Raw genomic sequence first — 6,293 nt, forward strand, 5'->3', positions numbered from 1 at the left:
AAGAAGGGTTTGAAAACACATACGAAAGAAAATGAAGAAAGATTTCGAATAAAAGGTGATAAACTGTGGAAACTGTCTACCCTATTTACATGTAAACAACATAAATCAATTTGAGCCATCCAATTTGGTCAGTATAAGATCCGAGGGCTATATTTCAAAGGAAAAAAAGGTGGCAAAAAGTTGACAAGACAATTATTGTAGTCCTCGAAACCTGAACAGACTCCAATTGTAGTGTTCCACGTGTCCAGTACTCAATTAGTGGGGAGGCATGGTTTATTGCTATAGAAGTCGAAAAGTCCTGACTGTGTAAGTCAGAAGGTGATGTCGTAAACCACGAGCAGAGACTTGGGGGGAAAATGTGTATCCTAATTTCAGCACGGGTCTTTCACTCAGATCGTGTGCAGCTAGCAAATAAATGCATTGAAGACATAGCCAAGGTTTCCATGTACTTTCCATAAAGACAACACGATTTTCATGATGGTTTTCCGTAGGGATGCATAAATTGATAAGCACGAGCTTATAATATTTATAAGCCATGACCTCCTCAGTACGAGCTTGACGGTATATCCAGCTCGAGGTAATTTGAAGATATGGTGTATCCGTGGATCCCCGAAGACCCAGATACTGTATACGATCGTTTATGGCCAGACTTTGATATTTAATGTCCCAGATATTATGAGACTATTTATTTTATTATCAGATCATATCACAGTATAAAGGAATATTTCATATTAAATGTAATAAATACGCAAATCCGTGATTGACTCACGAGGTACCCAAACCTATCCAAGGAATTTCTCCATAAATACTAAGAATATTGGATAGGGAAAGGGACGATTATTCTGTAATACCGAAACTACATCAAAATAGAGAGAGAAAAGCAGTAATAATATAGACTCGTGGAATAGGTGGATTTTAACCATTGAACCACATAAAAAGACCAGTGTTCTTGAGAGTTATTTTCTTACTTCTGTTTATCATCAAGCACTAATTCAACCTTGTAATTTTCTTAATTCACTATTGGCGAAAAACTTCCTCAACAATATGTATCATGAAAGATAGTAGGCCAATAAAAACCACATTGTAAAACTTTAGCAGTTGTTTTCTTACCACTAAAATGTCCTCTACATGCATGATCATGACAAAAAGATATGATTTTAGATTGGTCACAATTTGGAATGCATCTTCTAATTATTTGATCAGGGTAATATTTAAATAAGTAAGGATCATCCGAAATAAAAAATTTCACCTCAGAATAAAATTTGGATTTGTCATGCTTAGACCAATGAGATGGTATTTCTTTAGTGGCCAAATAATTAACAATATCAACATACCAAGGCAAAGAAGAAACATGCATCAATTTTTCACTAGGTAAAGTTTCAGTGATAGGAGTGGAGTCATGTATAGTTTCAACAACAAGTCTAGATAAATGATTAGCAACAACATTTTCAGATCCTTTTTATCACGTATTTCTAAGTCGAATTCTTGTAAAAGTAGGATCCAACAAATTAAATGAGACTTAGCATCTTTTTTTGACAAGAGATATTTTAATGCAACATGATCAGAATAGACAATAATTTTAGACCCTAACAAATAAGATCTAAATTTCTCCAATGCAAAAACAACAACAAGCAATTCTTTCTGGGTTGTGGAATAATTTACTTGAGCGTCATTTAAAGTTTTGCTAGCATAGTAAATTACATGAGGTATTTTTTCAAGTCTTTGTCCTAAGACAGCACCAATAGCATAATCAGAAGCATCACACATTATTTCAGAAGGTATTTTTCAATCAGGAGGACGAATAATGGGTGTAGTAGTCAACAAATATTTTAATTTTTCAAAGGCAACATGGCAATCATTATTAAAGACAAAATCATTTTCTTTTCCAAGTAAATGGCATAAAGGCCGAGAAATTTTGTTAAAGTCTTTTATAAATGTTCTATAAAAATCGGCATGGCCTAAGAATAATCAAATTTCTTTCACAGTTTTAGGTGGGGGAAGTTTTGAAATAAGATCAACTTTGGCTTTATCAACTTCTATTCCATCGGATGAGATTACATGACCTAAAAAAATTCCTTTTCTTATCATAAAATGACATTTTTCCCAGTTAAGCACAAGGTTTTTCTCTTTGCAACGAATTAAAACAAATGAAAGATTGTGCAAACTGCCATCAAAGGAGGAACCAAACACAGAAAAATCATCCATAAACACTTCAAGTAATGTTTCAACCATATAAAAAAAATTGAAATCATAAACCTTTGAAAAGTCGCAGGGGCATTACATAATCCAAAAGGCATGCGACGATAGGCAAAAGTCCCGAAAGGGCATGTAAATGTAGTCTTTTCTTGATCTCCTGGGACAATGGGGATTTTGTTATATCCCGAATACCCATCAAGAAAACAATAATATGCCTGACCAGCTAAACGTTCAAGCATTTGATCAATAAAGGGTAATGGAAAATGGTCTTTTCTAGTAACATTATTCAGTTTTCTATAGTTTATGCACACTCTCCACCCTGTTTGTACTCTAGAAGGGATTAATTCATTTTTCTCGTTTTCAACAACTGTGATCCCATACTTCTTAGGCACAACTTGAACTGGACTAACCCATTGACTATCAGAAATAGGGTAAATGATACCTACATCTAATAATTTTATTGACCTTTTCTCTAACTACTTCTTTCATATTTGGATTTAGCCTTCTTTGACACTCTCGAGAGGTTTTAGCATTCTCTTCTCGATGGATTCTATGCATACATATGGATGGGCTAATTCCTTTAATGTCTCCAATTGTCCAACCTATGGCTTATTTATCTTTTCTAAGGAAATTTAACAATTTATCTTCTTGTTCTTTATCTAAGGAAGACGCTATGATAACAGGCAGGGTTTCAGACTCTCCTAGAAAAACATATTTTAAATTTTCTGGCAAAGGTTTAAGGTCTAAATTTGGAGACCTAGAAAATGATTGAACATGATATAAAGGTGAAAAAGGTTCAACTTTGGTTTCATTTAAGGGTATAGACTCTGGAAAAGAATTCACATCATCATTAGAATCATTAACATGTAAGTTTATACCAAAGTATTTTTTCACAAAAGTCGAGTAAGTCATTTCCATCATCTTCACAAATACTATCTATCATGTAAACTTCATGCACTTCCTTACACTCAACAGATTTTGCAACATTTAAAACATTCAATTAAACAGTCATATTTCCAAAAGATAATTTCAAAATACCATTACGGCAATTAATGATTGCATTAGATGTAGCTAAGAATGGTCTACCTAAAATGATAGGAATTTGAGCATGCACATTTTCCACAGGTTGAGTATCAAGAACAATGAAGTCAACAGAAAAATAAAATTTATCAACTTTTATTACAACATCCTCTATAATGCCTCTAGGAATTTTCTAGAACGATCGACTAACTGAATATTTATAGAAGTAGGTTTTAGTTCACCAAGACCAAGTTTCTTATAAACAAAATAAGGCAATAAATTCACACTAGCACCCAAATCAAGTAAAGCATTGTTAATAAAATAATCACCAATAATGCATGAAATTGTGGGACACCCAGGATCTTTATATTTAACAAGGCTCTTATATTGAATAATGGAGCTAGCTTGTTCAGTTAAAAATGCCTTTTTGGGAACATTAGTGTTTCTTTTAATAGTACAAAGGTCCTTTAAAAATTTAGAGTAGGCAGAGATATTGATACTAACTTGTTTAAAAACTTTTAAGATGTCATTATATTGGCCGTCTTTTTTAATTGGACGTAATCTTTGTGGGAATGGGCTTTTGGAATGAAATGATGGATTGAAGTTTCCTTGTTTGAAGAGTCATTGGCATTAGAACTAGAAGGTTGACTCTTTTCTTTTTCTTTTTCAACCTCGGGTATGTAATCGGGTTTGACAATGTTCTTTCCGAACCTAAGAGTTGAAATCGATTTGACTTCTCCATTATGACTAGACTTTCCTATCTCATATTGACCTTTTGAATTAGGGATAGGTTGACTAGGGAATGTTCCCTTTTCTCTATCAGCTAAAGCAGTGTCGAGTTGTCCTACTTGTTTCTCGAGTTTGGTAATTGATTGAGACTAAATTTGTAGGATTTGTTGAGTGGATTGCATAAATTGTTGTAAAGTATCTTCTAAGGAAGGTTTACTTTGTTGAGGATATGGTTGATTTTGTGGGGCATGAGTTTGGTTTTGCGTGTTGTATTGGTGCCCTTGATTCATTTGAGGTTGGTTTTGTCTCCATGAAAAGTTTGGATGGTTTCTCCAATCTGGATTGTAAGTGGATGAAAATGGGCTATCATTGGGTTTCCCATAAGCATGAAGAGCATTGGCCTCCTTAGAAAAGGCTTCTTGGTAGGAAGGACATGATTGGGCATTATGGCAAGGACTTGAACATATAGAACAAACATATTTTCTTGGTTGTATTGGAGAATTTATAGTTTGGCGGCTAAAGCTTCTACTTTTCTCGCTAATTTGTCTAAGGATGTTCTTAAGTCTAATTCATCTTTTACTTCATATCTTCCTCCTATTTTGCTGAATTAGTTGACCTAGACGTAGGATCAAAATAATTCCATTATTGTGAATTAACAGATAAATCTTCAAGGGCGTCCCAAGCCTCTTGTCCTTCAAATTTTATAAATTTTCTAGTATGAATAGATTATATCATTTGTCAATTAGAGGGAGTCAAACCATCATAAAAATATTTTACAAGTCTCCATTTTTCAAAACCATGATGAGGACATTTTAATAATAAATCTTTAAATCTTTCCCAACATTCATAAAACTCTTCATTATCTTTTTGAAAAAACTCAAAGATATCTCTCCTTAGACTATCAGTTTTAGACATAGGAAAAAATTTCAACAATAATTTATTATAAAGTTGATCCCATGTAGTTATAGACCCCGTGGGAAGGGAATTTAACAAAGCTTTTGCTCTTTTAATGAAAAAGGGACCAATCTTAGTTTGACCGACTCATCATAAATTTTTTGAAATTTAAATATTGAGCAAATTTCTAAGAAATCTTTGATATGCATGTAAGGATCCTCTCTATCTAACCCATAAAAAGATGGTAAAAATTTAATGATTGATGGTTTAAGCTCAAAATGGGTAGCAGAAGTGGTAGGAAGAACAATACATGAAGGGGCATTAGATGAAATAGGTGCAAAATACTCAAGCAATGTTTTTTCAGGTACAACATTTTCATCAACATGATTAGCAATTGGTTCCATGATGCTCAAATTTTTACTAACACTTTTAATTTCAAACAAAGATAAACGTCTTTTTACTAATCGATTTTTAGAGTTACGTTCCTAATGATGCATATAATTTTCACAAACAAAGCAACAAAGATAATCTCAAACAAACAATTTTCTAATGTGGAAGATCAGTTAAAACCGCAACCAAAGAGCATACTTAGAATTTTTTAGAGATTTCACAACAATATAATTTTTATGGTTTACTTGTCCCCGGACCTATTTGATTTCACTTACTCGCACACTACTAACAACTCCCTGAGGTTAATTAGTAGAGGCGGATTGAGAATTTTGTTCAAATTTTCTTTAAGCAAAGATTGCTTATGGTGAAAGGACAAGAAATAGGTTTATCTTTTTTTTCAAATTTTTTTTTTCACAATTACACAATATTATGATAAAAAGACAAAGAAAAATAAGGTAAAATTAAATAAGACAATAAAAAATTAGGCAAGAGTAGGGAGGCATAGCATGCCATCAACTAAAACATAAAATAAAAGACTAGGAGGCAAAATTTCCATCAACTAGTAACTTGCAAAAAAATAAAATAAAAATAACAACAAGATAAATAAAAAAATTACAACAAGGTTTAGGAGGCACAAGTGCCGTCAACTAACAAAGATATACAAGGAACAAATTTACAACAAAATTAGGAGGCACAAGTGCCATCAACTATAAAAATTAAAAAAGATAGATTGATAGGAGGCACAAGTGCCATCAACTAAAAAATATATATATAAATATATAAGTAAGTTTTTTTATGGGTGGTAAAATTGTCCCAATTTTTTTTTTATATAAATATATATTTTTATATCTTCGTATATATAATTTTTTTTAAAACGCAAAAATTTAAATAACTAGTAGAAGAATTCACTATCCTTGAGAAAAATTATGTTTCCTTTCTTGCAACTCCTCGGCAACGGCGCCAAAAACTTGATGGTCCCACAATAGATATGTTTATTTATAACTCGCAAGTGCACAAATCGTATATGAAGTATAGTGTTTGTGTAATCACGAGATCGAACCCAA

General features: G+C 32.6%; 1 non-coding gene across 1 annotated transcript; it reads left to right on the forward strand.

Moving 5' to 3' along the window:
* The first annotated feature begins 4,738 nt into the window (after window positions 1-4,738).
* LOC133833558 (small nucleolar RNA R71) lies at window positions 4,739-4,845 on the forward strand. Its single transcript, XR_009892933.1, has one exon. It is a non-coding gene; the product is annotated as a small nucleolar RNA R71 (small nucleolar RNA).
* Window positions 4,846-6,293: the final 1,448 nt, after the last annotated feature.

This window comes from Humulus lupulus, chromosome 4, assembly GCF_963169125.1.
Source record: "Humulus lupulus chromosome 4, drHumLupu1.1, whole genome shotgun sequence".
Classification (NCBI taxonomy): domain Eukaryota; kingdom Viridiplantae; phylum Streptophyta; class Magnoliopsida; order Rosales; family Cannabaceae; genus Humulus; species Humulus lupulus.